At 45.2% G+C, this 11503-nt stretch overlaps 3 non-coding genes across 3 annotated transcripts; all 3 read left to right on the top strand.

The window, feature by feature from the left end:
- Positions 1 to 3529: 3529 nt before the first annotated feature.
- Positions 3530 to 3601, top strand: TRNAA-AGC. Its single transcript has one exon. It is a non-coding gene; the product is annotated as a tRNA-Ala (tRNA).
- A 5783-nt stretch (positions 3602 to 9384) lies between these two features.
- Positions 9385 to 9457, top strand: TRNAF-GAA. The gene has a single exon. It is a non-coding gene; the product is annotated as a tRNA-Phe (tRNA).
- An 890-nt stretch (positions 9458 to 10347) lies between these two features.
- On the top strand, positions 10348 to 10419 carry TRNAA-UGC. Its single transcript has one exon. It is a non-coding gene; the product is annotated as a tRNA-Ala (tRNA).
- Positions 10420 to 11503: the final 1084 nt, after the last annotated feature.

Below are 11503 nucleotides of genomic sequence, written 5' to 3'. Positions count from 1 at the left end.
GGTTCCCTGCCTATTCTCAATCAAAAACTCAAACCTAGGAAACCCAGTGAGGTTTGTATTCATCTTATGTCAGGGGTGGGGTTGGATTTACCATTTCTTTGACCCTTTGAATATTTTAGGTAACTTTTCAGGTCACACACAACAGACTGATTTTTCTGTGAAAGAACTCACAGGAATTCTCTTGAACCAGGAGACTCTTTTGAGCTGAAATACCTGGAGCTCTCTCAAGCTATTTGGGCCTTTCAATTTGAAACCCAGGCTTGGTTTATTCTAAGCCCTATGGCAGAGAGTAATCATTCTCTCTCCGCCCACAGGGTGGGGACTCACCCTCAGGGTTGGGAGTGACTGCTGTTTCTCCAGCCCCCACCAATTCTACCAATGTTCTGGTTTTTAAAATCCAGTGTATGCATGAAATGTAATAAAAGTATCTTCACAGCAGTAAGTAGAGAGTTCCTTGTTGTGAGCAGACCGTTCCTCTTCCTCCTTGGAAAAAATTCTCTATCCACTTTCTGCATATTCATGTTTGTCTCTTTCTCTACACACACCTCAGCTGCTGCTTTATTTCCACTTGTCTCATGTAAGGATCTTTTATGTGGTAACCTTGGCTTTTCCCACTGTTCATGCTTCCACGAGTTGGATGTAGCCAATATAGGAGCCCACTGCAAGAGTGTAGGTGATATTGTCCAGAAAGAAACCCGAATTTCAGAGGCTTGCTAATGTGGAAGAAAGCCAAGATATTAGACGCATAGAGCTTCCCTCTGCTAGGTAGGTTGAAATCTGGACACCCTGAATTCCATAAAAACAAAGTAGTACTCCTTTTGAAAACCCTCTTAGGTTTAAAATATGCTGGGACTGCCTTACCTTTCTTGTTTTTCATGACTTGTATTCCAAGCTTGACAAGCTAAAACAAAAACAAAAGCAAAGAACACTCTTCCTATCTATAACAAAGGTGCTTAAGCAGGAGGGTCTCTCTTCCCGGTTCAGCACTCTCCCCCTCGCGAACAGCAGGGAGTGGAAATAGGCGGCTTCTCTGTCGTTTCCTTAGAAGCCACCAATACCACCGGCCTGTACCCAAACTCAAGGGTACCCGTGCTCCCCAGTGCCCCAGCCAGTAAAGGAGCTGCGAGGCGTTCTCAACGCCGCGACTGCCTTGAGCAAAACGAGGGCGATCTTGCGGGGAAAGCGTTTTCAGCTCACTTCTACAGGGAATGAGCCCCCTCGCTTATCGCGGACACCGAGGAAACGCAGCGGAGATGGGCTTCCGGGCTGCACTCCGCCTCCCGGCCCACCCAGATCCTCTGGCAGCCTCGGGCGCTCGCCCACTTCGCTTCTCCTCCGCCTTTGCCGCCGCCGCCGCTGCAGGCGCGCACCCCACCGCAGCCCTGCTTCCCTCTCGAACTCTTTTCGCAGGTGGTCCTCGTTCTCCTCTCCATCCGTCGTTTCTTGAGTTTCAGAACTGGAGCCATAGCGTCCCCAAGACGAAATCCATGCTGGGTTTCGCGACCATGGTACTGGCCCAGGCGCTGGCGAGGGTAAGGACGGGCAGCGACCCATGCTCCTGGGTCTTCATTTCTAAGAGCTGGGAATTCCACTTTCTCACCTCCTCACCTGCACCTAAATCCCCCGAGGCAGTACTGACCCTTCTGTTTTAGTATCCATCTACGTTACTCTTGATAGAAGAGTACAGCCCTTGAAGGAAGAGGAAAAAGAAATTTGAGAAGGGAGAATTAAAAAAAAAAAAACCTTTTTAGTTTGAAATTATTTCAAACCTACAGAAAAGTTGCAAAAATAATACAAAGAACTACCATACGCACGTTACTCAGATTTAGGAATTCCCGATATTTTGCCACAATGATTCTCCTCTCTCTTTACGCCTAAACACACACACACTCTATTGTTTTTCTCATGGACTTTATTGTTCATTTATTTATTTGTTTATTTATTGAGACAGGTCTTGCCCTGTCGTCCAGGCTGGAGTGCAGTGGTGCGATCTCGGCTCACTGCAACCTCCGCCTCCTGGGTTCAAGCGATTCTCCTACCTCTGCTTCCCAAGTAGCTGGGATTAGAGATATGCACCACCACGCCATGTCAGTTTTTGTATTTTTAGTAGAGACGGGGCTTCACCATGTTGGCCAGGCGGGTCTGGAATTCCTAACCTCTGGTGATCCGCCCGCCTGGGTCTCCCAAAGTGCTGGGGTTACAGGCGTGAGCTACCCCGGCGCTTCTGTGTTCTTTTAAATCATCCCCATCATTCTGGCACAGCAAGATACCTTAGGTTCATCTTGTAGTTTCCCTGGTACAGTCATGGAGTCAGCGAAGTTGACACTAGTAGCTACTTTCTGTTAGTATCTCTGGTTCCTTTTAGTAGAGAATGGTATTTGAAAATCAAAATATAGAGTTATCTTGCTCATTGTTTCTAAGGTACTTCTTCCAGGCCCAGTTAGCAGACAGATCTGCAGGGAAAATGTACCTTTTTTTTTTTTTTGAGACAGAGTCTCACTCAGTCGCCCAGGCTGGAGTGCGGTGGCGCGATCTTGGCTCGCTGCAACGTCCGCCTCCCGAATTCAAGCGATTATTCTGCCCCAGCCTCCCGAATAGCTGGGACTACAGGCGCGGCCACCACACCCGGCGAATTTTTGTATTTTTAGTAGAGACAGGGTTTTGCCATGTTGGCCAGGCTGTTCTCGATTTCTGACCTGAAGTGATCCACACGTCTCAACCTCTCAAAGTGCTGAGATTACAAGCGTGAGCCACCGCGTCCGGCCTATACAATTACATATGTATAATTTCGTACTGTTGCCTCCATTCCCATCAACACCAGCAGGACTATTCTTTACCTTCTTTCTCTTACAGTGACAGCCTGGTTCCAACAACACACCCGCTCACACACACTCATTTTCCCAATCCTAAAATTCACACAAAATCTCAGAATTCCTACAGCCTTAGCTCTACAAAAAATAACCCTCATACATAGCGTTTAAGATTTGTTTCCTCTTCTTTCTGTACTTACAATTAGAACAACGAACTGTGTAAAGCATTTTCTTAAATCAGTTATTTCAATGGGATTATGTTATTCTTTCACAATGCAGTTTTAAGTTGCCTCTATTTGTACTGAATTTTAGGATATTTTCACACACACTTGAGTCAGTTTTATTTTTTGACTATGTGAGACTAACATGCTTCCAAGAGTCAAAAGAATACAGAACATTATAATCAGAAAATTTGCAAGAGAATGTTGTATGCCAGGACACACTCAAATGATTGAATGGAAGTATGCTCCAGGAAATCTAACGCGATGGGGAGCCCACCTTGGGGTGAGTTGATCTTGGACTGACCACAAATCAGGAACAGTGCCTTTATTTGTACTGTTAAGCTACCTTTCTTTTGGTGTGGAGGGGCCTAAGAGAAGAAACGCTTCCTGTAGGAAATTAAGAGTGGAAATGAAAACATAAAGATTGTCATGACCCAGACCCTAGACTCAGATAATAATAGTCATCAAAGTATTCTCTGAAAGCACAGTTTTCCATAGGGGGGTGTAGCTCAGTGGTAGAGCGCGTGCTTAGCATGCACGAGGTCCTGGGTTCGATCCCCAGTACCTCCAGGTTTTGTTTTCTTCCGCGGGACACCAGTAAGAAGCAGTCCATGATATTCCCCAACTTTAAATTTTTCTGTCTGTCAAGGTGAATTTTGTTGGCCTCTGCATTTCTCTCTCATACAGAGGGTGGTTCGTTTTCATTCACTTGAGGTTATTTGCTGCCTAGGATTATCCGCCTATTCTTTCTAAGCAGTCCCATCAATCATTAACATGGACCACGCACGGGGGAAGCAAGTAGTATTCCTGGCCATCCAGCCGATTTCTAGCTGTAAAAGAAATCATCAGAAACCATAGGACTGTGTGGCCCAAGTCTGATTTCAGATCGGAAGCTAAAAGGCTCAAGTCCTTTTCTGTTTCTTTTTCTAACTCCCCCTAACCAGGTTGCAGAAGCCCTACAAGCTTTCACTAAAAGATTACACTGCCAGGGGTTGATGATTTGATGTGTGGTGGTCACTTTTTCCATTGGAGACCCACAAACTCTGAAACTTAAACTACTTAACTACAAACACACAACAAATGACTAAAAGACAGCATTCACCTCAGCTGAAATTTGGTGGAAGTAAAAAGCACTTCTCTGGGTCCTCTGAGGAAGCTTCTGGGCCGAGATGCAAACACTCTGAACTCCAGGGACCAAGATCAGTATAGGAGAAAGCTCATTTTGTTGTTTTACATAAATAGAAGTAATGAACATTTATTCTTCCAATCCCAAAGGATCCTTTTGTACCTCACAGTACTTACTCTCCAGGATTGACCTCCTTCTAAGCTAGGGAACAACCCATACCTCCAGATTAGAGCTCTTTGTGGTATCACCGTGCTAAGCAGAAATCCACAGGGAAATAACTCTGCAAGCATGTTAATACTAACTTGTTAAAAGAAAATCTGCTTTTATTTTCAGCTTTATTTCATGCCAACAAAGGAAAAAAAATAAGTTACTAAACACCAAGAAGGCAGAAAAGCGGCCTCTCTCCATCGCCAGAAGCCAAGCGAACTTGTGGGCTTCCGTGTGCATCCTTTCTTCTATTCACTTTCTAAACGCTGTAATGGCCACCATCTATCAGGTGGTCACAAGCCATCGCTAAAGTCAATCTGAGTTCAACCCACTCGACTTGTGAGGGATTCAGCTATACTGCCTCTGTACCTGTAATAGGACTAAGGAGGCGGTGGCTGCACATGTAGTTAACACCGATTGTACCGTGACTCCGCCTTTCCGCAGACGCTTTCCAGCTCTTTAGAGTCCTTTTGAGTCAAGCTGGACGTGAGACATAAAGGAGATCGTTGCAAACGCCAGGAGGAGTTTCTTCAGGGTGAAGTTAACTTTCTTTTTTTTTTTTTTTTTTTTTTGAGAAGGAGTCTCGCTCTGTCGCCCAGGCTGGAGTGCAGTGGCGCAATCTCGGCTCACTGCAAGCTCCGCCTCCCGGGTTCACGCCATTCTCCTGCCTCAGCCTCTCCGAGTAGCTGGGACTACAGGCGCCCGCCACCACGCCCGGCTAGTTTTTTGTATTTTTAGTAGAGACGGGGTTTCATCATGGTCTCGATCTCCTGACCTCGTGATCCGCCTGCCTCAGCCTCCCAAAGTGCTGGGATTACAAGCGTGAGCCACCGCGCCCGGCCGAAGTTAACTTTCAATCGGCTTCATTCTTTTTTTTTTTTTTTTTGAGACGGAGTCTCGCTCTTCACCCAGGCTGGAGTGCAGTGGCACGATCTCGGCTCACTGCAAGCTCCGCCTCCTGGGTTCACGCCATTCTTCTGCCTCAGCCTCTCCGAGCAGCTGGGACTACAGGCGCCCGCCACCACGCCCGGCTAAATTTTTTTGTATTTTTAGTAGAGACGGGGTTTCACCGTGGTCTCGATCTCCTGACCTCGTGATCCGCCTGCCTCGGCCTCCCAAAGTGCTGGGATTACAAGCATGAGCCACCGCGCCCGGCCCAATCGGCTTCATTCTAAGAGAAATATGTGGAGCAAACAAACGGAAACTTTCTTTCTCATCTTTTGCATTTCAAGCAAAAACTAATAAAATTAGATGTTTCCACCGTCATGCTCAGTTTCGAAGCTGCCAGCAGGTCCCGGTTCTAACTTTTAACACAGGCACGCAGGAAATCGGGAAATCCCTGCAGCTCCCTCAGAAGCTACAGTATCAACGGTTCCTGAAGCGCAAACCAAAACCCAACATCACGCGCTCCTCCAAAGAGCTCAGCCGGTCTGTTGAGCGACGGAAATAGCGGAGAGGCGCTCTTGAAGCCGAAACGAACCAGGTCCCCTTCCTGGTCGAGTCTCCCTCCCTAGGGACAAAAAAAGTACCTCTCTTCCCTCATATCCAGAGGAAGCGAAGGAGGGATGTGGCGCTTAGACTCACTCTACCATCCCGTCCATCCAAGTCCTAATAATCTTGAGGATGCGACAGAGCGAGACTCCGTCTCAACAGAACAAAACAAAACAACCCCAAGGAAGAGACAGAATGTACTGGAGGATAGGAAGTATCTAGGAAAAGCTTTTTTTTCTTGTATTTAAATTTAAGCCTTCATTTATATAAAATAAAACGCATAAAACCTATTCAGCTTACGGCTTATTACATATATAACCAAAATTCAGGTCAAGTACTGAATTTTTCAGCAACCAACAGCTGCCTTTTGCCTCATTTCAATTATCCTAACTCTCTGACCTCCACCTCCATAGACTATTTGTCTTATATTTTAAATAATATAAATGGGATTATATAATATCATCATAGTCTATTTTGGGCTGCTACAAAATCACTCAAGACTGGTAATTCGTAACGAACAGAACCCTTCCCTTCCCTTCCTTTCCCTTCCCTTCCCTTCCCTTCCCTTCCCTTCCCTTCCCTTCCCTTCCCTTCCCTTCACTTCCTGACAGAGTTTCACTCTTGTTGCCCAGGCTGGAGTGCAGTGGCACAGTCTTGGCTCACTGCAACCTCTGCCTCCCAGATTCAAGCAATTCTCCTCTCTCAGCTTCCTGGGTAGCTGGGATTACAGGCAAATGCCACCATGCCCAGCTAATTTTTCTGTATTTTTAGTAGAGATGGGGTTTCACCATGTTTGCTAGGCTGGTCTTGAACTCCTGACCTCAGGTGCTCCATCCACCTTGGCCTCCCAAAATGCTGGGATTACAGGAAACAGCCACCGTGCCAGGCCCAGAAACTTATTTTCTCACAGTTCTGGAGGCTGGGAAGTCCAAGATCAAGGCACTGGCTCTCATGTCTGGTAATGGCCTTTTTGTGGTGTCCTCACATGGCAGAAAACTGAGGGCAATAGAGAGATGAACTTCCTTTATCAAGTCTTATTATAAGGGTACCTAATATTATTCATGAGGAAGGAACCCTCATGGCTTAATCTTCTTAACGGCCCTATCTCTTGATAATTATAACATGGCGACACCTAAGCCATGTGATTTCAAACCATAGCAAATCTGTACTCATTTGAGTATGGATTCCTTCACTCAATTTTTGTTAAAAAAAAAAATTAGATTCATTTTCTTTTCTTTTTTCGAGGTGGAGACTTGCTCTGTCACTGAGGCTGGAGCGCAGTGGCGCCATCTCGGCTCACTGCAAGCTCCACCTCCCGGGTTCACACCATTCTCCTGCCTCAGTCTCCCCAGTAGCTGGGACTACAGGTGCCGTCCACCACGCCCAGCTAATTTTTTGTATTTTTAGTACAGACAGGGTCTCACCGTTTTAGCCAGGATGGTCTCGATCTCCTGACCTTGTGATCTGTCCACCTCGGCTTCCCAAAGTGCTGGGATTACAGGCTTGAGCCTCTGTGCCCAGCCTTCATTTTCTATATATTGTTGCTAGTAACAGTAGTTATTTTCTATTGCTCTGGAGTATTCTATTGTCTGAATACTGTACATCATTATTTATTAATTCATTTTACTGTCCAAGTACATTTGCAGCACCCCTCGTTTTTGGTTGAAATGTCTAATGCTGCTGTAAACGTTCTGATACATGTCCTTCAAGGGAAATGCTCATGCACTTCTCTTGGGTATAAATGTAACCGTCTAGTTTTGGGGTCATAGGTTATATATATATATATTTAGTTTTAGTTGATATTTTCAGATAGTTTCCCAGTGTAGATAATAGCAGTTTACAGTCTCATCAGCCATGTATGCACATTCCAATTGCTTCACATACTCAGCAACACTTGATATTATCCACTTTTTAGGTTAAATGATTCTGATGAAGAGCAATATTATTTTGAGCTTTTTTTTTTGACAGTGTCTTGCTGTGCTGCCCAGGCTGGAGTGCAGCGGCACAATCTTGGCTCACTGTAGCCTTTGCCTCCCAGGATCAAGAGATTCTCATGCCTCAGCCTCCTGAGTAGCTGGGACTACAGGGGCATGTGGCCGTCTAAATTTTTATATTTGTAGTAGAGACCGGGTTTTGCCATGTTGGCCAGGCTGGTCTTGAACTCCTAACCTCGGGTGATCCACCTGCCTCGACCTCCCAAAGTGCTGGGAGTATAGGCGTGAGCCACTGTGCCCAGCCTTGTTATGTTTTTAATTTGCATTTCCTTTATAGCAAAAGATGTCGAGCATATTTTATTTTACTCAATAGCGATTTTTTGTGAAGTGCATATTAATTTGCTCTTTCTTATTGAAGTTTTAGTCTTTTTCTTAGTGCTTTGTAGAAGTTCTTAACATATTCCAGGTAAAGATCCTTAGTAAAATATAAGTATTGAAATATCTTCTCCTAGACTGTGGCTCATCATCTTTTCTTAAGGAGGATGGGGCTTGAAAAACTTTGTAAGCAGATGAAAGAGAAGAAATGGAGACAGACAGGTTGAAGACCCCAGAGTAAGTTCCATCTGGACATCTTACCTGTTGGCTGTGGGAGAAAATGCCCCCAGGCAGTTTGCTGGAGAGGAAACCTCAGAATAAACTGATGGGGTGAAATGTTCCAGAAGCAGAAACAGTGTGATTTGGTCTGTGATTCGCTTACATTTCTCCTAGCAGCTTCAGGGGATATAGTTTAGACCTAAGAAATAGTGAGATATGAGACAGTGGATTTTTTATCCAGCCAACTTATCATATTTTTGAAGACCTCTCAGAAATACGACTAATGCCTCAAAAAAGATCTTCACGATGTTTCTGTAGTGAGAGAGGTGTGGCTCAGTGGTAGTGTGTCCTTGCCTTGCACAGGGTTCAAAAGCATACGCGTTCATCTGTTTTTCACAATTCTCGCCACTCTGTACTTTTCTCCTTTTAAAAACATGTCTTGCGTGGTCACACTAAAATAAACATATTATACTTTCCATTTCCACTCCCTGGGTCTCTGTACCACCCAAGGTGGATGTGTCAGCACGAGACCAGTGAAAGGAAGGGAATAGCGAAAATGAATTGTCTCGCTCAGGATTTTTTAGTCAGAAGCTCTAAACCCGCCACCACATTAACTTGCCCAATAATCCTCTGTTCCTTTTTGCCATATCGTTGAAGAGCAAGACAGAAAAACAAGAGCCCAGAGAAAAGGAAAAGCCTAGAAAATTTTCTTTTGAATTCCCTTGGTATTCTGAGCAGTGACCATGTAGGGGAGCATGTTCTTGCTTTGCTCTATTCTTCACCTTTGCCTTTTCTTTCCCTGGCTTTTGCTAACCCATTCATTGTCTTTAAAATTGGGTCCTATTTTCAGACATAAATTGGAGAAGAATCTGTATTTTGGGGGTGAAGGGGTGAGTGAATGGCAGGTGATATTGAAGACAACAGAATTGGAAGATATACTGACCCTACAAATGACAGTTTTTATATTTTGAAGAAATAGCTAAAAGAACAAGTTCAAGGGAGCCGAAATAGCTCAGTTGGGAGAGCGTTAGACTGAAGATCTAAAGGTCCCTGGTTCAATCCCGGGTTTCGGCAGGGTTTTTTTTTTTTTTTTTTTTTTTCAGTTTTGCCTAATAGAACCCTTATTTATTTTTTTAATTTATTTTTTTGACGGAGTTTCACTCTTGTTGCCCAGGCTGGAGTGCAATGGAGCGAACTCGGCTCACCGCAACCTCCGCCTCCTGAGTTCAAGCGATTCTCCTGCCTCAGCCTCCCGAGTAGCTGGGATTATAGGCATGCGCCACCACGCCTGGCTAATTTTGTATCTTTAGTAGAGACGGAGTTTCTCCATGTTTGTCAGGCTGGTCTCGAACTCCCGACCTCAGGTGATCGGCCCGATTCGGCCTCCCAAAATGCTGGGATTACAGGCGTAAGCCACAGCACCTGGCTAATACAACGCTTATACAACACTTGTATGCCAATCCTAGAAGGGTGTATAGAACTCCAATTTTTTGCTGTTGAAAATCCGACAAAGATAATACACACACACACGCACACATACACGCATATATATATATGTGCATCACTCTCTCCTTTGGTTACATATTCCACTGAAGTCTTCCATGAGGCGCTGACATTAAATAAATTATTTAAAGTCTTAAACCTAGGAAGTAATTTTTTTTTTTTTTTTTTTTTTTTTTTTTTTTGAGATTGAGTTTCACTCCGATACCCAGGCTGGAGTGCAGTGGCGCGATCTCGGCTCAGTGCAATCTCTGCCTCCCGGGTTCAAGGATTCTCCTGGCTCAGCCTCCCCAGTAGCTGGGATTACAGGCGCCTTCCATTTCAAGTCGTATACAGTATTCTAAATAATTTGTATACCCCACTAGTACCTAGTATCTTCTACTCACAGCAGCTGCAGACACTCCATAATACTCAGAAAAAGAAAGTTACCTCCTGGAAATTATTAGAAGAAGGTTTTTGGGGAGGGGGGTGTAGCTCAGTGGTAGAGCGCATGCTTTGCATGTATGAGGGCCCGGGTTCGATCCCCGGCACCTCCAAACGGTGGTTTTGCTCTGGTAGTGCTCAAACCTAATTCTCAAGCAACATAGATTTACTTCTGCCTCTGCACCTTTTTCTATCCTATTTCTGCACATATAGAGAGTAAAGACGTAACCCAATGGGTTGCCTCCATTTATAACCCATCTCTATGCTGTGAGCTTCTACATCACCGAAGGCGATTGCGACGGCAGAAGGAAGGTGAAAAAGAAATGAGGAAGAAAGAAGAATGGGATCCCAACAGGGTCTCTTGAACCCAAACAAAAGTGTGCACACCCACCGGCGGTTCACATTCGCTCTCATTTTGTACTATGATTAAAGAGAAGGAAAGACAAAGAAGAAGGGAGAAGGGAGAAAAGCGCCCCGGGGCCATTCTTTTTTTTTGGAGACAGAGTCTCGCTCTGTAGCCCAGGCTGGAGTGCAGTGGCGCGATCTCGGCTCACTGCAACCTCTGCCTCCCGGGTTCAAGCGATTCTCCTGCCTCAGCAGCTGGGTTTACAGGTGCGTGCCATCACGCCCAGGTAATTTTTGTATTTTTAGTAGAGACGGGGTTTCACCATGTTGGCCACTCTGGTCTCGAACTCCAGACCTCAGGTGATCCACCCGCCACGTTTCCCAAAGTGCTGGGATTACAGGCGTGAGCCACCGCTCCCAGCATCATCTTTTATTATGATTATTATTTTTTTACATTAGTTTTGTTTTCTGGGCCAAAGAACAGAGCGAAAGCATCTGTCTACTGATTTCTCCTCCAGTCTCTCCCTGTCAACCTACGCAGAAAGCACAGCCACAAGTGTGATCCAATACTGAGAGAAGGACTGCTGTGGCTCTCCAGCCGCTTGAGATGGGAGTGGAAGGACGCTGGAAGACAGAACAAAGACTGTCAGGGAATTAGAGGCCTTCAACATGCGAGGAGCAGAAACCGATACGGATCAACATCCCTACTGATACAATTGATTCATTTTCCTGTATTTCCTCAGCCATTCCATTTTCCTCGTTAAAATAAAACATTGCCTGGAAACCTCTGTTAACAGCCAACGGAGGACTCATATGAAAAAGTAGGAAAAGTTTTTCTGTCGCAATGGAAAA

This window comes from Nomascus leucogenys, chromosome 22a (genome assembly GCF_006542625.1).
Source record: "Nomascus leucogenys isolate Asia chromosome 22a, Asia_NLE_v1, whole genome shotgun sequence".
Lineage (NCBI taxonomy): Eukaryota > Metazoa > Chordata > Mammalia > Primates > Hylobatidae > Nomascus > Nomascus leucogenys.
Note: the sequence above shows the minus strand (reverse complement) of the source record. Positions and strands in the feature narration are given on the sequence as shown.